General features: G+C 43.2%; 1 protein-coding gene and 1 non-coding gene across 3 annotated transcripts in view; both read left to right on the forward strand.

Annotated features, from left to right (window-relative positions):
• RFTN1 (raftlin, lipid raft linker 1) overlaps positions 1 to 22,835 on the forward strand; it is a 177,807-nt gene that overhangs the window by 39,087 nt on the left and 115,885 nt on the right. The gene's annotated exons all lie outside the window — the stretch shown is intronic.
• Positions 5,025 to 5,096, forward strand: TRNAV-AAC. The gene has a single exon. It is a non-coding gene; the product is annotated as a tRNA-Val (tRNA).

The raw sequence follows: 22,835 nt of genomic DNA on the forward strand, positions 1-22,835 counted from the left end.
ATTTATTTACTTTTTTTTTTTTTTGATGGAGGTACTGGGGATTGAACCTAGGACCTTGTGCATTCTAAGCAGATGCTCTACCACTTAAGCTATACCCCTCCCCAATTTTTTAATTCTTAAGGAACTTGGAATAACCAATTCACTGTGCATTTGTGCTTCTTTGAAGAACTTTTATGAGGGAGTCGTTGAAAATGGAAGAACGGATCCAGGTGCCACTCCCAGTCCTGTCATCAGCCAGCTGAGTGGGTCTGGTCCAGTCACCTCCCCTCTCTTACCTCCTGTGTCTTCAGCACTTGACTCTGTGCCGAGGTGCTCTGTAGACCTGACTGTGAATTATCACACTACTCCTGCGAGGCATGGGCTGTTACTATCAACATTTTCCAGTAGGAAACTGAGGTTCAGAGAGGCCAAGTAACTTGCAGAGGGAAACACAGCTTTTCTGTCATGAGTTGGAATTTGAAGCCGGGCTGTCTGACTTCTAAGCCCACAGCGGTGACCACTATGCATACTGTTCCCTCCTTCTGCACAAAATAGGCTGTAACATGTGGCTCAATTTTACTTTTTAAAAAGATTTCTGGTGGTAAATCGGCATTATAAGCTTTGATTTATAAGAACACATTATTTCTTTGGGATTATTTAAAAATATTTTTAAATAAAGACATTTATTTAAAAACATATTTAAAAAGATTGTGCATATTAAGAGAGTTTGCTTCAATGTACCATTTCTGGAAACAGACGTGAAAAAGTGGGAGCCACCTGTATTTTTATGTTGTTGATGTAGCATACGTGAAGCTTTTCAAAGCACTTTTTCTGGCTGGACCTGGCTTCTTTTCTGATTGGTGAAAATTGGCTCAGGCCAGAGTTGGCTTCAGCGTGTGTCCTTCCCATTTTTAATCTGAGATTTTATTTTAGCCTTATCTTTTTTTCTGAGTCAAGTTTTGTTTTGTTTAAACTCCAACAGCTGGGTTGTATGCACAACTAATGGCATCGAAGTGGAAAAGAAATTTCCCTTGGGCAAGTGCTAAGCCAATCCACGTGAGTAGAGACGTAGATGGGAGGTAACAGAAAGGAAGACAGAGGAGCAGGCTCCAGACCCCATCACCACCCCATCTCCACTCTGCTGGGGCTGACTTAGCCATTCAGCATCTGATCCAAACATAGTAAAGACACTGAAAACATCTGAAAAGGTTTCCGTGGCTTGGAAGAGAAAACACCGCGATGGGGGCAGGGAGAGGGGACAGTGTGTCCCCTCCTTCTGTCAGTGCTCTGGCTCTGAGTCTGGATCCTGGGGTAGGGGTACAGTCAGTGGCCACAGGGTGTAGACAGACAGCATCTTAAAGGAGCCCTGCTTCTCTGTGAGAACTCTCAACAGAATCCAGGACATCAAAAATGAACAGCAGTGAGGATTGGGAAAATCCTGAAGATAAGTTTCCCAATGAAAAAATAAAAAGCGTGTTGCCTGAAAGGGAATGAGGTACGAGCCGCATAAATTAAGCTGACAGAATTTCCAGAGAGGAAAAGTGTGCTGAGGCATCGCCAAGGGGGACATCGAAATACAAGTCAGCCAGTTACCGCTCAGGGGCTGGAGTCTCCCAGCTGGTGTGCGTGTGTTCTGAGCAAGTGCTTCCTGAATGCTCTGAGTCTGCTGGGCTCTGTTTCTAGAGAAAAGACAACGATCATGACTGGGAAAGGTGCGCTGAGGATTCACTGGGGTCAGTGAGAATGCACCTGTCTTTCCCAGCCTCCTTCCCCAGGGCAGAACCCCTCACGAGGCACGGTGAAGACCGAGGGTCCACTCCCCACCCTGTTTGCTGTGAACAGCTCTCAGCCCCCTCCCTGGAGAGAAGGTTGCTTTCTGTGGTTGGTGGGTGTTTCATTTGAAAGCTAAGAATGGGCTTGAGGTCAGGCTCAGAAGGAAAGGAGGGGAGGCTGGTCCCCTGGAAACTGCCTACTGCCTTCTTCTTGGTAGTGGTTATCAGTGGGCAGAGAGGAGGAGTCCACTGGGTCCTTTCATGGGCTTCCTGAACCACTGATTGGAAATTGAGAGTAGATGCTGTCTGAGGTCTCTTCAAGCTTTGCAATTCAGTAAATTTTTAAAATATATTTTTATTGAAGTATAGCCAGTTTACAGTATTGTGTCAACTTCTGGTGTATGGCACAATGCTTTAGTCATCTAGAAACATATATATATTTGCTTTCATATTCCGTTTTTAAGATATGTTTTTTCCTTTCTCAGTTTTATTAGGTAGAATTATTACAGTTCGATTGCACATACACGTTATATTGCATATAAATACATATATACGGTATACTGCACATTTTTTTAGTTTACATATGTGTACTGATCATTGATTCTAAGAATAGGTTAGAGCTTTAGCTTTTTAAACTTACATAATTATCCAAAGGAATAAAACGTTTTCATATTCTTTTTAACCATAAGTTACTATAAGATATTGAATATAGTTTCTTGTGCTGTACAATGTAAACTTGTTGTTTACTATTTTATATTTAGTAGTTAGTATCTGAAAATCGCAGTTTATCCCTTCCCACCCTCTTCCCCTCCTGGTAACTGTAGTTTGTTTTCTATGTCTGTGAGGCTGTTTCTGTTTTGTAAATAAGTTTGTTTGTCTTTTTTTTTTAATTCCACATATGAGTGATATCATATGGTATTTTTCTTACTCTTTCTGGCTTACTTCACTTAGAATGACGATCTCCAGGTCCATCCATGTTGCTGCAAATGGCATTATTTTATTATTTTTTATGGCTGACTAGTATTCCATTGTATAAATATATCACAACTTCTTTATCCAGTCATCTGTGGATGGACATTTAGGCTGTTTCCATGTCTTGGCTATTGTATATAGTGCTGCTGTGAACATTGGGGTGCCTGTATTCTTTTGTGTAATTCAGTAATTTTTGCAGTATCTTTGCTGTCATAAGTAAATGACTATAGAGATTTTTATAGCTATTACATCTTTTTCTTAATTGAAGGATAGTCAGTTTACAATGTTGTGTTAATTCCTGGTGATAGCATAGTGATTCATTTGTATATATATACAATATTCCTTTCCATATTCTTTTTCACTATAGGCCATTACAAGATACTGAATATAGTTCTCTGTGTTATCCAGTAGGTCCTTGTTGTTTATCTGCATCTTTAAAATAGAGTAAAATACTGTGACTTTTTTCATGACAAATTCTGGAGTAGGAATGAGGTTCTCGATCAGAGCTTTATTCCTTTGCCTGTTGGGATGGCCAGATGATGTATCTTGAAGGGGTCTTCCTTTCAGGAGCAGGACAGACAGGACAGGGAGGATGGAAAGTGAGTTTGAGGAGAGATACAGGATTGAGGGTTCCCGTGTAGGCTGTGCTCAGGGGCTGGGACTCTGGAACTGGGCACTGGGAAGCCATGGAAGAATTCAGAGCATGAGTGACACGGACTGGTGGGCATTTCAATGGCTCACCAATGGAAATGGGAGCTACGTTCTGCTATTGCCTTTCTGTCTATGGAAAAATCCAAGCACTGGGAGAACCAACTTTGGGTGGTCTGAGGGCCCTTTCTTCCTCATTCCTCACCTCTTAGAGGAGTTTATGTTTCTTTATAAGGACACGATTCTATTACTTTTATACATAAGTCTTTTTCCTCTGTTGCATCTTACTTTGCACTCTTCAGCCAGAAATGCGTTTTTCCTGGGAAAATGTGGCCCCATAGTTGGCTGGATGCAGACATGCTCAGCTTGGCCTTCTGCATAAGATAATAGTGCAATAAAAAAGACTAGCTGCTCTGAGTACTGTTTACCATGGCCCAGACATGGAAGCAACCTAAGTGTCCATTGACAGATATCTGGATAAAGAAGTTGTGGTATATTTATACAATGGAATACTATTCAGCCATAAAAAAGAATGAAATAATGCCATTTGCAGCAACATGGGTGGACCTGGAGATGATCATACTAAGTGAAGTAAGTCAGACAGAGCAAGACAAGTATCATATGATATCACTTATATGTGGAATCTAAAAAAATGAGACAAATGAACTTAGTTACAAACCAGAGACAGACTCACAGACATAGAAAACAAACTTGTGGTTACCAAGGGGTAAAGGGGAGGGTGGAAGGGTAAATTCGAGGTTTGAGATTTGCAGATACTAACTACTATGTATGAAACAGATAAACAACAAAGTCATACTGTGTAGCACAGGGAACTGTATTCAGTACCTTGTAATAGCCTGTGATGAAAAAAAAATGTGTATAACTGAATCACTGTGCTGTACACTAGAAATTAACACAACATTGTAAACTGACTATACTTCAACAACAACAGAAAAACAACTAGCTGACCTCACAGGGGTGTGTGTGTGTGTGTGATAATTTTGGTGATCTCATGATTCTGAAATTTTGAGTGTCTGTAATTGACATGGGGTGCTAAATTGCACCACTCATTAGATTGTACAATTTTATGAAAAAGAAGCAAATTACCATCATACTTGTTTGAAGCAGAGAAGGGAAAAAGGAAGATGGCCTTCCTCTTAAGTCATTGTTAAGTTTGAAACTGTATCAGATTTTTTTTCTGTTTTGTTTAGTCACATACTTGTGTGTGTATGTGTGTGTGTGTCCGTCCCCTTCTGAGTTGCCATCCTCTGTTGGGGACATTTCCCCCTCCAGCGCAGGGACTGCCTTGATGAAAGCTCCCAGCAATCAAATGCATAAAAATTGAACGCACTCCACAGGATTCTTTTCATTGTTCTGCCTTACAAGTTTCTTTTCTGAACGACAACAATAAAAAGAGCCCTGTGAAATATTAAGACTTTCTTACCTCACAGTGGCATCCTTGGCTACTTCCCTTCTCTTATTTGTTTCAGCAGATTTCCAAGGTGACTACTGAAATCCCCCGAATCTTCCAGAGATAGAAAGGCCCTTCATTGTGTTTGCTGGGACACCTTCTTTTCCCAGAGTGGGGCTGTTTGGTTTAAAATCGCCCCTCTCTCTTCGCTGCGTTCATCTTAAAAAATGATTACAATAGGGGAGGGTATAGCTCAGGGGTAGAGCGCGTGCTTAACATGCACGAGGTCCTGGGTTCAATTCCCGGTACCTCCATTAAGAATAAATATATAAATAAATAAACCTAATTATCTCCCCCCCCCCAAAATGATTACAATAAATCATGGTGATAGGAGGTCAATTAGAAGAATGGGAAGACATTGGGACTGAAAAACCAGGGGACCTTAGATGCTCTCTTATCTCTAAAATTGTAAGTCACTGAACAGTCTGAGGCTCAGTTTCCTGAATCCGTATAAAACGGGCTGGCGTAGAGGGAACAATATTAACTATTTTGGATTTTGGGGGCAATCTGGTCTCTTTCATAGCCATCGAACTCTGCCCTTGTCTTGCAAAAGCAGACACTCACAATATGTAAATGAATGGGTGTGGCACTGTTCCAATAAAAATGTCCCAAACTCAGCAGTGGGCTGGACTTGGCCTGTGGACTATAGTTTGCCAACCTCTGGTTTCAAAGATCAGAGTAATGAATATTGCCCGATTTTTTTCTTGTAGGTTTAAAAGAGGAAGATTAAATGTTGTAATGAAAGCTTTTTGAAAAAATATAAAGAGGGATTTCTGCTTCTGGGTAAGATTTAGTAGTTTGAGGCAAACTGATGACCCCAAGAGGAATAATGAGAAAAGCCATGTAAAATATATTTTATTTTTTTTGTATATGTATCTCTTTACTGAAGTATAGTCAGTTTACGATGTTTTGTCAGTTTCTGGTGTACAGCATAATGCTTCACTCATACAAGAATATACATGTATTCATTTTCATATTCCTTTTCCACCATAAGTTACTACAAGATACTGAATATAGTTCCCTGTGCTATACAGTATAAACGTGCTTTTAATCTGTTTTATATATCATAGTATCTGCAAATCTTGAACTCCCAATTTATTCCTTCCCACTTCCTTCCACCCCTGGTAACTGTTAAAATATATTTTAAAAGATCATTCTGTTGACAGGCATCTGAGAGGTGCTGAAGCACAGAGGACTTAGTCGGAGGTGGGGTGGAAGGATGCTGAGATGTCAAGAAGGGCAGAACTACGGGAATTCACCTGCTGGTCTGCAGCTGCCGTATCCCTGGGAGGCATTTCTGGAATGGGTGTTCGCAAGAGACTAAAAATCCAGGCTTTGCCCAAATGGAGCATTGCTGCTGTGGGAAGAGAAGCCAGTGGACCTTTTGGTGGTCTCATGGGACTGCACTGCAGAGACAAAACCCGGGGGTGGTGAGGAGTCTCAGCACACAGTTTGTTCCCTTCCAGGCAGTCGCTAAATTCTGCAGCTTTGTGGGGTGGGTGGTTCAAGAGCTAATCAGAAAGCCTTTGGAAAACAGTGGGGAATGTTCAGCGGTCTTGGTGCTGAGAAGATAAAGCTGAAGGATTCAGGACCTGCTTTGGGAGGTTGGGAGTTGGGGGCGTGGTGGACACACGACACCCTGCACTGACAGCCCAGTCCGAGGCCGGTGGGTAGACCAGACCCTCACTGGTTCAGGGGGTCAGCCCCACCCCACCCAGCTGTGTCTGCCCGGTGGAAGGCAGGAAGAGCCAGCTCCCAAGGAATGTAACTTCAGAAGTCTCTGTAATTTTTTTACACACAAAGTCTAATATTAATCAGAAGTTATTAGTTATGCCACTGTCAATAAAAAAGCCAAGAGCGAAAACAGATAATAGAAGCAGACTCACAGGTAGCCCAGATTTCACTAATGAGATTTAGCAAAAAAATTTTTTAATAACTGTGATTAATATGTTCAAGGAAAGATTTTTTAATGGGAAAAATAGATGAAGAGATGGAAAATTGCATCAGAGAATTGGAATCTATAAAGAAGCCAATGGAACCAAAGTATCGATCAAATCTATAAAGAATCTATTCATGGGGGAAAATATCTGAAATTAAGAACTCATGATACTATTCAGCCATAAAAACTGACAACATAACGCCATTTGCCAGCAACAAGGGTGATCCTGGAGAATGTCATTCTAAGTGAAGTAAGCCAGAAAGAGAAAGAAAAATACCATATGAGATTGCTCATATGTGGAATCTAGAAAAAAAAAAACATAAATACAAAACAGAAACAGACTCATAGACATAGAATACAAACTTGTGGTGCCAAGGGGGTGGGGGTGGGGGGTGGGAAGGGACAGACTGGGATTTTAAAATGTAGAATAGATAAACAAGATTATACTGTATAGCACGGAAATATATACAAGATCTTATGGTAGCTCACAAGAGAAAAAAATGTGACAATGAATGTATGTATGTTCATGTATAACTGAAAAATTGTGCTCTGCCCTGGAATTTGACACAACATTGTAAAATGACTATAACTCAATAAAAAAAATGTAAAAAAAAAAGAGAACACATGGGATACAGTTGAACAGAAGATCATACAGAGCAGAGGGCAGGAGAGTGAGCTGGAGGAAGGTTCATGGAAATGATTCAGACTTAAGTGCAGACAGTTAAGAACGGAACATACAGAAAAGAATTTGAGACAAAGGGACATAGTGGAAGATCTAAGATGTGGATAATTGGAGTCTCAGCAGGAGAAGAGAGGGGACAGGGTGGGACGGAAGCAGGATTTGAAGAGATAATGGCCAAGAATTTCCCCAAACTTGTGAGAGAGATCAACCCACACATTCTAGAAGCCGTGCAGACTCCAATAAAAAAAGTTCCCTGCTTAATGGATAAAGATGTTATTTAAGAACCCACGACACCCTGGCGTTTTAGATTTCTGTGACTTCTGAGACCTTGACAGCTAATTCAGATTTTTTTAGCAATAACAACATGTAGTAGGCTTAAATAAAAACTTCCCTCTGCTCCATGGCTCTGACTGCTATAGGGGATTGAAAGGAATATGCTTACGTTTGATGAAAGATATTTAACAAGTGTTGTTGGAACAGAGTTGACTTTTCAAAGAGAATTGTGCTTGACTTATTACTATAATATTAGAATAAAAATGTTTATCAATATGAAAAAAAATTTCTCAACACTCATATTACTGTTTGATTCGTCAGAATTTCCAAGGCATGAGACCTGTTACAGGGCGAGCCTCCAGCCGTCTGCGTGTGTGTTTCCCTCCCTGGGCGTCTCCTCCAACCAAACCCGCTTAAGCGTAGTCGCTGTGTTTTCCTGCTCTCTGCTTCTGTCAGTGTTCAACCCCTAACCCCAGCCCTTGGCATTTCCCACTTCCGGGAACCCTCACCTTTGACCTTATCATTATCACTGACATCCTCAAGGCACAGTTTTTAAACTGGGGCAAGCGAGAGCTGTATCTCTTAAGGGGGTGCGTTAGTTACCCAAGGTTGTACAAGAAACCAGCCTGAGCAGCAGCTTAAAGCGACCAAAGCGTATTCTCTCATAGCCCCGGAGGCCGGAAGTCTGACATCAGAGTGCTGGCAGGGCCCTTGAAACCTCTCCGGGGAGCACGTGTTTGTCACCACTCTCTAGGGGCTGGTAGCATCACCTCCCTGGGCTCTGTCCTCACGTTGCCGTCTGCCCTGTGTGTCCTTTTCTGTGAGTCTCTCTCAGAACGCCCTCTGCCTCCTCTCCTAAGGTCGCATGGTGATGGAATTTAGGGCCACCTGGACCATCCGGGGTAAATAACCCCCTCTTCTCAGGATCCTTAACTTAAATCACATATTTTGCCGTGTCAAGTAATATTCACGGGGCCTGGGGAAAGGGGGGTGGACACCTCTCTCTGAGCCCAAAAAAGGTGGTGATGTTGTGATAATAATAGTAAGTGCTTAAAAAAGATAGTATGTGCCTAGCAGTGCGTTACCAGCCTCCTCTCACTTAAGTCCTGGGACCACCTCTCTGAGATGGGTACCATCATTACCACCCTGTTCAGGTGAAAACTCTCGGGCTTAGAGAGGTACGTGCTTACCAGGGTCACGTTGCAGCTGATAAGTGGTGGAGCAGGGTTTGAACCCAAGCATTTGGGCTTTGAACTTCCTTCCCTAAACTGCTGCGGGTCAGTACTCTGGCTTTCTGTTCGGACTGCTGCCTGCAGCTGGCTTTTAGCCCTAGGTTCTGGTGGGACTTTTTAGCTCTCAAATTCTCTGGTCCTATGCATTTTTATCAGAAAAACAAACAAACAAAAAAACCCAGAACCCTTCAAACCCGGATTATGAAGAGTATAACAAATTTTAATCTGCTGGCTAACAGAACGAATTTGCTCACACTGCTTCCAGACGAAGTGGGTGTGCATTTACTGTGGCACATTTTACAGCTGCCGATGGTGGAGGTGTTCCAGAAGGAAAAATTACTTCTGGGCTCCCTGGCCACGCCTATACCATCTGAGTAAATTGAGGTAATTACTCAGGTTATTCAGTCCCTGCCTGCCAGATAATTGAGGGAAATGGGGTTATTAATTTGAAGTAGCTAGGTAATTGGGTCTGCCTCCCTTTGATAATGTAAACATGGTCATATTGTGTAATTGTGTAATTGGCTGAAAGGGCTCTATTCTTTCTCTCGAAGAATCTGCTGTTGTCTGTGGCCTGGCCGTCGGGTATTAGATTCTTACAGATAAACCCCGGTGCTTAGCTTGGGTTTCCTGGTGAGACATACATACATATACGTGGATGTATATAAATACATGTGTCCATGTGTGTGCGTGTATATATATTTTTTAATTAAAAATGAGAACATAGGAGGTCTTTTAACTTTATTACTGTTGATAATTCATGTAAGTGTTTAAAGGAAATATTGCCTCCAAGGTAGACCACCTTAGAGGCTATTTGTCATTGAGCCCTGCCTACCGTAATGTCTGTATTTGAACGTAGCCGAGATTGTTCCTCGTCAGATGGTCAGAGGAAAACTAGCTTTGCGTCATTGGCTTCTCCCTAACCTTTGCCCACCCGGGGGTCCGGGCTGGGGTTTTGCTCTTGGACTGTCTACATTTTTCTTGATCTTGTTCCTGCCTCTGGGTCCACGTTGTCACAGCAGCTGGGCGGCCTCGGGGGCCTTCCTGTCTCACTTTCCAAAACGACTGGTGTCTTCTGAGACTTTTCCATCTTACGTGGGGCTGGGCCTGCCTGGCCTGACATTCTGTGCCAGAAGTCTGGCCGTTCAGGGGTAGGGGCTGCCTTATGAAGGGTAAGATGCTGGGGTGGGAGGGAGGGGACCACATCACCCCTGTGGAGGTCACCTGTCTCAGAGGCTCTGGCATCATCTGCTTCTGAAATGGTCTTTCTGGCTTTGGACCTCACACCCTGAATTTTGGCTGGAAAATGAGACCCATGCATTGTCTGCTCCTGTACCTCCCATTACAGTCGTCTGCGTAACCGGCCTCTGGTGTGATATTTCTGCCTTACTCGGTAAAGGAGGAAACTGGGGAGAAAATTTCACCTAAAATGTTCTCACCCAAGCTCTGATTGAGGTGTGCAGCTTTGGTCTTGCCCGTGGTGTGGGAGGCTGAGGGCCCTGATCCTCACAGAGCTGGATGTCCCATCTCCTGAGTCCCTCTGCTCTCCCAGGTGTGCTCCGAAGAGTCGGGGGGCCATTCACACCAGACGGGGCTCAACCTGCTCAGACGCAGTCAGTTGTCACCTGAGCCTCCTGAAGTTTTCCCTCTGGGCTTTGGGTTTATTTATAAGCTTGATGGGCCTTGGGGGAAGGAGAAAAGAGGAGGGGAGGAACTTGTCCCTAACATGGAAACCAAATATGGTTACTATAGAAGCTCCCCATGTGTGACCCACCCCACGAGCCTGCAGTAAATGTGCAAATATCAAAATAACACACCATAGAAATAAATCACACTGGAAAAGGGAAATTGAGACAATCTTGGTGTTTTGCAGGCTCAGAAAATTCTACATAATTTACTCCTGCAATGTGTATTTTACATACTACATTATCTGACTTTATATATATATAAGTATATATTAAAATACATAAGTATATATAAATACATATGTGTGTATGTGTATGTATATATGTATGTGTATGTATATACATATATATATAGTATCCCTGTGGAATTTCTGGATCACTGCTCTAACTCATCAAAATTCAGAACAAAGCTATGTCCACATACAGTGTTAGAATCAGGAATCACTTGAAAAATTCGTGTTCTCAAAAACATCTTGGCTTTAGTTATCTGAGAAGAAAACATCGCATTTAATTTTCTTAGTTTCTTATTTCAGTTTGCAAATGTCAAATAGCTAAAAGTTATAGAAACTCTCCCCAAAATGATAAATCTCTTTCAAAACCTAGTGTATGTAAATCTTTGAGTGTACTTTCTTCTAGCATTTAAACAAATGATAATGGTCAACATTTCTGTAATAAGTTCATTTTTCGTCTCTTTTCTGCAGCATGACGATACTGACTAGGTCATTATAGATGTAAGTGATAGCTGTTTAGAGCAGGTGAATTCTGAGTACGGACCAGCATTTTTAAGAAAAATTTTAAGACAATTTTGAGTGTCGATTTGAGTTTGATTTTTTTTAGTTTTCAGTCTTTTGACTTAGGGGAAATGAGAAATAGTCTTTCATTAGGGCAAAGGACTCTTTGTGTAAGAGTTTAGACGGCTGAAATACTTTGCAGACCTTACTCAGACCTTTTTTGATTCTGTTAAGACTGATTTCATTCAGTAAAAATCAAGGTTTGTAACTTTAGAGAATTCATGAAGCTCAGCATCATCTTTTCAGTTTACTCTTCAGATTTTTGTCCTTTCAGTCTGCTGAGAAGAAAGATGAACAGATAGACAGCAAGTTTCTAACCGTACAGCACAGGGAACTCTATTCAATATCTTGCGGTAACCTATAAGGAAAAAGAATATGAAAAGGAATATATGTATGTGTATATGGATGACTGAAACACTGCTGTGCACCTGAAATTGACACAACATTGTAAACTGACTCTACTTAAATAAAAAAGAATGCAAAAAAAAAAAAAGATGAACAAATTTTCTCTCTAAGTATGTGAAATAAGAGTGGCTTTAGCCCAAGACGCTTTCCAAAAGAGACTGAAGTTTGTGGAAAGCAGCCACGGTTTTGAGAATAATTTTGGCTGCCTTGAGCTTTGGGTTTGTCTTGTACGCGTCTGAGTTTTTAGTTACTGGAATCTGACATCTAAATAAGAGGCTGTTACTATGATACGCAAATAAAATGGATGGGTCGAACTGCTTGTCCTTAGGGATGTTGAAAGGACAATTTACTATTCACAAGGACGGAAGAGCTCCGTGAACATCCGTACTGAGGAGCTAGTGCCACAGGAAAGCTGTAGAGAGATGGGCTTTTGGGGGTTGAACTGAATTAATGACACATGAAAGGAAAAATTCACTTCTCGGGTAGGGAAGGTGTTTTCCAAATATCAGCAAGGACAGAACTTCCCTCTCTCCTCTGCCCTCGCCTGTTCTGAGACTCCACTCCCTGGGGCCCCAGGACCGCCCTGAGCGCCCTGAACTATGATGACAGCAGGACACGGGGCATGTCCCTCTGTTTCCATGCCTGCCCACTAGACTGTGCTGGCCCCCACTGGCCAGGCACTTTGTCTGGTTTCTTTTTATCCCCCCAGATGCCTGGTACAAGCCTGGCACATGGCAGATGCTCAGTAAATGTCTATTGAACTCATAAGTCTTAATGGCAATAAACCTTCTTTTTGTAAGAAAAATTTATGTATTCCCCACCCCACTACCAGAGCAGTAGTTGAATTTTTGTTTCAGGTAGCATTTGCCATTTTCAATCAGAGGAACTGAAATAAGAAATGACCATTTTATTGAATGAATAAGCTTTTAATTATTTTTTAAATTTAAATTTTTTGATTTACAATGTTATATTAGTTTCTGGTCTACAGTGTAGTGATTTATTTAAACATATATATGTATATAAACATATTCTTTCTCATACTCCTTTTCATTGCATGTTACTACAAGCCACTGAATATAGCTCCCTGTGCTGTACAGTGTAACCCTGTTGTTTGCCTATTTTATAGATAGTAGTGTGTATCTGCCAGTCTTGAACTCCCAATTCATCCCTTCCCTTCCCTCTTCCCCTCTTGGTAACCATAAGTTCATGTCCCGTGTCTGTGAGTCTGTTTCTGTTTTGTAAGTAAGTTCATTGGTATCTTTTTCTAGGTTCCACCTACAAGTGATGTCACATGGTGCTTTCTTTGTCTGGCTTAGTTCACTTAGCATGATAACGTCTAGGTCCATCCATGTTGCTGCCAAAGACATAATTTCGTTCAGAATTCACAGAATTCAGTCATTTCTTTGGCAAGTCTGTAATGCTTGTACTTCTGAAATTTGAGCCTAAAACCACCTTCCGACCTTTGGGGTACCTTGTGTACCATAAAAGAGGGTATAATTGTAACTCATAACTGGCATTTGTTGAGGACTTCCTGTGTCTTAGGTGTCTAACCCTGTAGATTTCCATGAAGATCTTATCAGGTAAATACTACTGTCGTCCCTCTTTATGCTTGAGGAAGCACAGACACCAAGAGATGAGTAACCTTCCTGCCACCACTCAGCAAGTGGCCGAGATTTGAACCCGGGGAGTCTCACTGCAGGGTCTGCACTCCTAACCGCCAAGCCAGCCTGCCTCTCTGGGGTGACTGGCCTGCGTGCAGTGTTTGTTGAGGGGACTGAATTGACCCGGGGGATCTGTCCAGCTGCAGCGGCTCCACCGAGGGACAGCCCTGTGTGGCAGCAGTAAGTCACCTGTGCTGTTGAACAAACGTGGTCACGTGTGAGAGATGAAAAGAGCCCGTCTTCTCGTCATGCACCAGGAAGTTGCACACGTGCTTGTGGAAGTTCTTCGAGACCTGGCCATCTGTCATCCTGTAAAGTCTTCACTGACGCGTGGCACACATGGAGTGTTTAGATTTTACCGGAGAGGGGACTCTTGAAACAGCTGTCGTTTCTTTGTCTACCAGAGGCCGGCGGTTCTCAGGGTGCCGTCTGGACACCCTGGGACTTCCTCAGGGCACAGCTCTCTTCAGAATAACATGAGGATCTTTATATATTTGCCTTTTTCACTTGTATTCTCTCACGAGCACATGGCGGAACTTTCCAGAGGCCACGTGATGTGTGATGCCATCATCGCTAGTATTTAAATTCTCTAAAATAATAAATATTGATAGCTTTAACCCACATGCACAAAAGCTCTTAGAGGGTGGCCTGGAATTTTTGAGAGTGCGAAAAAGATAATTTTTCTTAAGAGTTTGGTCAGTGGAGGGTGTTTACACTATTTTTTTAAACAGTAAATTTATTACAAATACACCTGAGTTTGCAATCCCTTCCCAATGTGTAAGAAGTTGGGCAAAATGAAATTTGCCTTAGAAAGACACTGTTCTTTTTGAGCTGCCGGGCATCTCTTAGGATACTCTCACAGCCCTGGGCGTTTTTCTTCCTAAAAGGAAGGGTATTCTTACTGTCTCGGGTCTCGGGTCTCCAGAGATTGGGTCTTCGTTCTGATTGGCAGAGCGCACAGTCCTGGTTACCGTGGTTGTGAATAAGACAGCTCGCCGAGTGCCAGAATCCATGCTCTGTGCCGTCAGAACTCAGCTGCCTCCAGCCTCCTCCCAACGGTTCCGCCACTCCCTCCACTTGGAGGTTTTAAGAATTAGCTGTCCACAGATTAAGTGCCCTTAATCAGCTCCTCTTCCATTACACTGTGAAGTTTCTCTCCTGTTCAGCGGAGAACTTGATTTTCACTTGATATCTGCGATCATAGAATAGTAAGTGGATTCCCAGGAAATTTCGTGAAGAGGAATAATAATGTGGAGATGGAGGGAGGGGGAGCTAATTGATTAGTTTTGAATCAGTTTCCAGGAGGAGTGGAGGAGCCCAATTTATCTTTCTCCTCCTTGGCGTGGTGTTCTCGCAGATTGTCTGATGTTTCATTATCAACTTGACAGAACAGCTGATGTATAATTCTGTTGAGTAGGCTATCCATCCTGCTTTTGCCATGTGCATTTATTACTTTGTGATTAGATTATTTGGACTCTATTAGTTGATTATCTGAGAGCTGGAGGAGGGAGCTCAGAGGGGAGTGGACCTCTCTGGGTCCTGAATTTTCAGAGCCTCTGGTCCTTTGAGCATAGTGGACACCTCCTTCTCCAGGGCTAATAGACTGGGGTTGGGGGACCGTAAATGACTGGTGTGTATGTTCTCTCCTAATAAAACTTTCAGGGAGAATGCTCCCATCTTCAGAATTTCCCTCCCCTTACACATGAGCAGCCTCATCGTTTTCTGTCTGTCCTCACTGCCTGCTCGCCTGGTTCCAGGGTTAATTTGCACACTTGTCATCCTGGGGTATTTTTGTTTGTTTGTTTTTCCCACCCCTGACCTGTTTATGGAGCCTCTCCCCTGTGAGTTTTGAAAACCACCGGCTTGTAGCGTGAGGATTTTCACACACGCATGCCAAGCTCCGGCGAACAAATTGTGTCCCTTTGCCCAAGAAGCCTCTTTGGTGTCCCCTGCCCCCTAAAAATAACATCGTTCCTCCAAGTGACACAGGAACTCAGCCCGGGCAAGGTTTTCTCAGCACCATGCACCCCCTGAACAAGCTGGGGTGGTTTCTGCTGCTGATTCTGCAGCTGCTCCCCGACCCTGGCAGTGCCCGACCACCTGCCTGGAGTCCCCATCACACACGCCCAGACAAGACCCGGGCTGAAGCAGGGCATCCGCTGGCCGCCTGCCTTCACTTGCCAGCCTCTCTGGCCTCATCTTTGGAGAATCAGAGATCCTGTGGGAGGCGGCGCGGTGCTGGGGAAGGGGCAGTTTTGCCAACTTGTCCTTCCCAGTAACTGGCTCTCTGTCTGCTCTTTCTTTAATCATCTTTTCATTTGCTGAATGTTTACTGAATTCTGGTTATTAGCTAGGCAGAGGAGGCGGGTCGTGAGGAGACAAAATGAGCCAGCCCGGGCATCCTAGAAGTCTTTGGCCAACCCGGCGTGCTGGGTCAGAGGGGGTCAACTGACAGTGCTTTCTCCTGATCCCACTTCCCTGGCCTCTCTCCATGTCCTCCAGGCTTTCTCCCTACCTCTCTGGCTGCTCCTCCACCTCCTTTGCAGATCTGGCCATCTCTGCATGGCCGCTGACTGTGGGGAGTTTGCCCCTGCTCGGCCGTGGCCTGCCCTTTTCTCTGCATGGTCTCTCGTGAGAGCTTATCCAAGCCCAGGGCCCCAGTGAGAGTTTACGCCCCATAGGTGACTCGGAGTTCTCCTTCTGCACCGCAGACCTCATATCCAACGGCTTGCCTACCTGTTCCTCTCTGATGTCACTGAGGCCACCATGACTGAACCCAGCAGTGACCATCGCCACCGTCCAATCAGTCAGTCCCTGCAGAGTCGAGACCTCGTTGCTCAGCCATCTCTCTCTCATCTCTCAGCCGTTTCTTTGGTTTTGTTTTCTTATGGGGGGGAGGGGCGGGGAATAAGAGAGACTTGAAAATAAGGTCTCTCAAGAAGGTAAGAAAAGGCAAAATAGTACCTCTTCTGATGGCTGTGGAACAGATACTAGGTTCGATTTTTTAGCATTTGTTCATCCTGGGTTAAGAGTACTTGTCCTGTCTCAGGAGCAGTTAGAGGGGCAGGTTGATGTCTACCTGGTATTATTTGATGAAACAAATTGCCTACAGAAGTCACTGGGGACAGCCCGGGTGTGGGAGACATTCTCCTGAACAGGCTGCTGGCGGATGTCAGGTCAAACAGCTGGTAAGGGGTGGCACTGAGATTCCAACTCAGGGAACCCCTGAGTTTTGTATTATTATGCTCTCCATTTTAAAAATGAGGACACTCTGGATCAGAGAGGTGGAGTAACTTTCCCAAGGTTGCATAGCTGGTAAGTGGTGGACCCGAGATTCAAACCCAGGCATTCAGAGCCTGTGCCTTTCACCACGGCACTAGGAAGTCTTCAGAATTACCAGAGCCAGCCCCCTCATTTTACAGATCATAACATGGTGTCCCCAGGGGTTAAACAACTGGCTGTGGACACAGAGTGAGCAGCAAGAGCAGGACTAGAGGAGACCCCTGGACCCCGACCCAACACTCTTTCCACTGTAGCACAGAGCTGTAACCTTGGCCCCTCCGCCACCCGTCTCCCCGCCTTAGCCAGCTGCGATACCCTGCGATTTCTCTTCCCCATTTGCCTGCATTGCTTAGAATTAAGACAAACTGCGCTGCACTTACAAAGAAGTAGTAATACTACCCACTTCTTACGGATATGTGGGAATTCAGAATGTCATGAAGTCCCCCATCCTACCTCCGAAGGAGCCAGGCAAGGAAGCCCAGGAAGGGAGACAGCTCTCTTAAGTCAAACGACGACCACAGGGATGTGTTTATCAAGTCCATAAGGGAGAATTCACATTTCTGGACTGTAATGTAAATCACCCAGAAAATCCAGTACAAAGTACTTCCAGGGACTCTACCAAACAGACTGGAGGGTCCACTGTCTGTTGATGTTTCTGATATGAGTGATCTTAGCTGCGATGCCGGCCAGCTGGTGGCCTCTGCAGCTGTTCCCAGTTTTGCCAGAGCAGTGATTCACAGGCGAGACTCGCAGTTTGCGATTCCCCACGTGGGGTGAGAGGTGAGACTCGGGAGGGTGCTTGGACCTGCCGACTGGAGCAGGGATGGACGAAAGGTTGTGAACCCACTTGCTCCCGAGGGGTAAACACTTGAGAAGCTGGTGTGACGACGGTGTTACCAGATATTCTCCAAGAGCAGGTATTTACGGGTCTCGGGGATGAACACATCAAAGGCGAAGGCTGCAAGAAGGTTTGCCTTTTCCCTCCAAGCTGGAGCAGTGACAACTAGTAAGAAGAAAAGATCGAGTGTGCTTGAAGGCAGGTTACTCACTGATCCCACACTGTAAATATTTTGGCAGTTTTGCCTGGTTTCTTGGCGTTAATAGGTTTATTTTGGGAGAAGTGACTTCTCTGATAGTTGTAGCTAAAGGATGCTTAGTAAGGAGTTGAATTGGCAGCTTAACTAAAGTAGAGAAGGGATCATGTTTTTTGGACTAAGTTTAAAATAAATCAATTTCAATAAATAATTAAAAGCAAAAGGTTCTAGAACAGATCTGTCCAAGAGAACTATAATAGCCCTTTAATTAAAAAAATTTTTGTAGCTGCATTAAAAATTAAAATAGGTAAATGAATTTTATTGATCTATTTTATTGAATCCGGTGTATTCAGAATGTTGTTATCATTTCAACATACAATCCATAAAAAAATTCTTATTGAGATATTTTGCATTCTTTTTTTTATATGAAGTCTTTGAAATCTTGTGTGTTTCTCACACTTTCGGCTTGTCTCAGTTCACACTAGCTGCATTTCAAGTAGAAAAGAGGAATGAAATGAGGGAGGGAGGAAGGAAATGTTAAAGAAAACTTAAGACACCTTTTAAGCACACACATACCTGTCAGGTCCTCATTGGCAATCTCAAAGGCCAAGCTTCCTGGTGGTCTATTTCAATAAAATATCACAGGCCAACTCAGAAAAGTCTTTTTTCCTGCATGTTTAAAATCCATCTTTCCCTTCCTGTGCCAACTGTCATTGATAGATGGCATTTTTCGGGTGTAAGTACACATTTCTTTTAGCCACGTTTCTTCTCTCTTCTGTTATTCTGAAGACTGTCCCTTGCTCATTTGCTCTCACCTAATTATTCTACTTGATATCATTTTCAGACTTTCCCCTCTTCCACTGGAATTCACGGAAAGGCCGCTGGGAGGGATGCGTGCGTGGATCCCAGACTGCCATCAGGGGCTCCCTTTTTTATAGTAGGAACCAAAATGCCTCTTAAAATCAGTCTCCTGAGGCATCGTAGACTTCCCATCTCTTACATGGCAAAAAATAAACCGGAGGGGGCTGATGACAATTTTGCATGCAAATTGGTTGGTGAGTTCTTGCGTACGATTTCTATTTCCATGCACCATTTGGGAACTTGTGCGTGAGCGCAGTCATTGTTCACGCAAAGCTGGAAATGCAGGTGCGAAGCCGTTTTTAGAGCCTGAGGACTGTCTGGTCCTGTCCTCGTTTGAGTTTGGTTGACTCTTCTGTGACATCATACACAGAAGAATTTTGCTTATTGAAAGGCATTTGCAGCAGATGGAACTTTTTGTCAGTCTTGTGAGGGTATATGTGCCTGTGTCACTGAAGACGTTGCGTGTCTCCACTGCAGAGAGGAAAGGGGAGTCCACGGATGTACATCTGCTGGTGTGTCTGCCGATGGTGCCTTTGAACCCACGAACGGGTTTCCTTTGTGGGGAGATGTCGTGCTGAGCCCAGAAAGAGTGGGATTTATTGTCATAGTCTTGGACGTGGTGCCTTTTTATGCTCCCCTCCTCCAAGTAAAGACTTTATTGATACACCAGTGTTAAAGCTCTGTTACAGAGTTGAGACCCTTATGATAATTACTCAGGCCCAAAAAGAAATAGTCTGATTCCTCTTGTGTCCTGTGGAAATGCCAAATTGAAGTGTGCTTATTGCCTCTGGGCCGCCATGCTTTTGGGGAAGTTTCTTTTTCCCCGTTTTGCACTGCCTGGGGTTAGGAGGCACAGTCTTTGTCCTGTCATCTGACCATCTTCACAGAGCGACATTTTTACATCCTTCCTTTTTTTCCATTGTTACATCAACCTTTGATTTTTCTCCCAGCCAGTGGCAGATTTTCACATGTGGGAATTGTGGCTCGTAGCAGCTTCTTTTTTCTTCTTGCTGCTCTTATATCTCCTGCTCATACCAGAGGGGACAGAAAAAGGGAGGATGGTGGAACAGAGGTGACGTGTCCTTTCTCTTGGGGGTGCCGAGGTGGCAGGGTGACTGGGAGATGCAGCTGACACTGTTGGTGAGAAGAAGGGTTCCTGGAGATGCGTGGTGATGGTGGTTGCATTAGCAGGGCAAGTAGGGGTGAGGGTAGAGCTCAGTGGTAGAGTGCATGCCTAGTGTGCGTGAGGTCCTGGGTTCAGTCCCCACAATTCCCAGTACCTCCATTAAAAAACTAAGTAAATAAACCTAATTACATCCCCCTGCAAAAAACAAAAACAAAAAGTGCAAGTGTACTTAATGCCATTGAATCATGCACTTCAATATGATTAAAATGGTAACTTTTTGTTGCGTATATTTTACCATAATTAAAAAAAAAGTTCCCTCTGGGTTTTACACTGGGTGGTGGTTTTCTAGAACCAAGTGTGTTTTCTTTCATCTTTATATGATGGCTGATTGACTTTGGAACCCAGAACATTGGGGACCTCGGAGTTAAGTGCCCCCCAGAGTCACTGCAGGTAGCAGTTTGTGTTGGATTTTCTTTGATGGGAAAGGAGCTGGTGTGGTCATGACATGAGAGAATTTCTTCACTTAATGGTGCAAAGTTGTTAATGAGCTGTCTCCAGGCACTCTGGGTTGGCCGGCTTGTTGGACTCTGGCCTGGTGGAACTTATTTATTGGGAAAGACAGAAAAAAAGTGAATGAAGAATTTCTATGATGAAAAATCGTGAAAAATGTTATGAAACAAATGATTAGTAAGTCATCGTAAGAACAGTGCTGTCCAGTGGAAATATATGTGAGCCGCATCTGTAAGTTGAAGTTTCCCAGGAGCTGCATTGAGGACAGGTAGAAACAGGTGGAATTAATTTTGATGGATTTTATGTAATCCTGCATAGATCTCAAATATTGTCATTTCAATGTCATCATTATAAAAAAGAACTTACTTAGGTATTTTACATTCTTACTTTCATGCTAAGATTTCTTTGAAATCTGGTGTATGTTTTACACTCACGACACAGTTTGGACTGGCCACATTTCCAGCGCTAAAATATTTCCAGTGCTGATTAATTTTTATTTTTAGAAAATTTTCTAACGACTTTATTGTGGTATAAGTGCTAATTACTTTTGTACAAAGTCTTGAGACTTTATCATCGAAATCCATACAGGGTCCTAGTTACATTCTAAAGAGTTTCATTTCCATGTTCTTTGTACATATTCATTAGTGGCTGGGTTTTGATGCAGTCAGTTTATTGTCGTCTCCACATCAAACGAGAATGTGTGAGCTATCGTGTTATCATGCTCGATTGAGAAAATGACATAGAATACTGACAACCAGCTTCCCTTCTGACTCACGCTAAGCTCTTCTAGGATTTGGTGTGGGTGAGTTTGGTTGGCAAAACTGAAGACCTGGTCATCCTGCGTGTCTCTCTTCTCCATCAAAAGTATTTTTTAAGTGTGTGAAATATTTTATTAATACTCTGAGTTCAGTTTCTAGCTGGTTGCTTTTAATACTTCAGGACTCCCATTGTGAAGTCTAAGCAGCATGGTGCCTGGTGTTTCTTGCAAAGCTTTCTTGATGAATCTGTGCCTGTGTATTCTCTGACAAAATGCACTGGTGAGGGGCGATGAATGGTAACACCATCTTTGGGTGTTTGGGTACTGTCACTAGGAATTATTTGGGCACTCTCCTTATGAACACTTAGACACCACATTTTTTATAGTGCGATACTGTGAGGGTGTGCAATTCAGTGACTGCATGTGACCGTTTGGAAGGACAAGCAAACCAGTAACAAACGACTTGACCCCCCCTCCCCGTGGCTGATACTGACCAAGCATTTGTGGTCCGGTGGCATCTTAGGAACTCATCTGATGAGACCTCGGTTGCTTTGTCAGTTACTGCCTGAGTGACCTGTAGAATCCTAGGTTTATGGGAAGCTTGAAGAACTGCTTTGAATCTTACTGAGATTCTCCTCTGGAGTTTGGCCATGATTTAGTTAGGTGTTGAAGAGTTGTGTTTTTTTTTTTAACTTCATTTATGTATTTATTTTACAATATCATATTTTTTAATTGAAGTATAGTTGATGTATAATATTAGGTGTTACCGGTATACAGTATAATGATTCACAATTTTTATTTGTTTATTTATTTTAGTGGAGGTACTGGGGGTTGAACCCAGGACTTCCTGCATGGTAAGCATGTGCTCTACCACTGAAGTATACCCTCCCCCTGTGATTCACAGTTTCTAAAGGTTATACTCCATTTATAGTTATTATAAAATATTGGCTGTATTCCCCATGTTGTGCAGTACATCCTTGTAGCTTATTTTAGACCTGATCGTTTGTATCTCTTAATCCTCCCCCTCCATCTTGCCCCTCTCCCCACTGGTCACCACTAGTTCCTTCTCTACATCTGTGAGTCTGTTTCTTTTCTGTTACATTCACTACTTTGTTGTATTTTTTTAGATTCCACATGTAAATGAAATCTTACAGTATTTGTCTTCCTCTGTCTGACCTATTTCACTTAGCATGATGCCCTCCAGGACCGTCCATGCTGCACACCAGAAACTAACGCAACATTTTAAATCAACTGCACTTCAATCAAAAAGCAAACAAATAACCCGTTTAAAATATGGGCAGAACTGGACATTTTTCCAAAAGTGGAAATGCAGATGGCCCACGGGAACATGAAAAGTTGCTCAACATCACCAGTATCAGGGAAATGCAAATCAAAAGCACAGTGAGACACCATCTCACGTCTGTCAGAATGGCCATCATTGAAAGGCACACAAATAACAAATGGTGGCAAGGATGTGGAGAAAAGGGAACCCTTGTATGCTGTTAGTGGGAACGTAAGTTGATGCAGCCGCTATGGAAAACAATATGGAGGTTTCTCAAAAACCCCAAAACAGAACCACCATATGGCCCAGCAGTTCCACTCCTGGGCATATACCCGAGAAAAACAAAAACATTAATTCAAGAAGATTTATACACACTACTGTTAATAGCAGCACTGTTTACAATCACCAAGACATAGGAGCATCCTAAGTGCACATCAGTAGATGAATGGATAAAGAAGTAGTAACACACGTATGCA

Source organism: Camelus ferus, chromosome 1 (genome assembly GCF_009834535.1).
Source record: "Camelus ferus isolate YT-003-E chromosome 1, BCGSAC_Cfer_1.0, whole genome shotgun sequence".
NCBI classification, from domain to species: Eukaryota; Metazoa; Chordata; class Mammalia; order Artiodactyla; family Camelidae; genus Camelus; species Camelus ferus.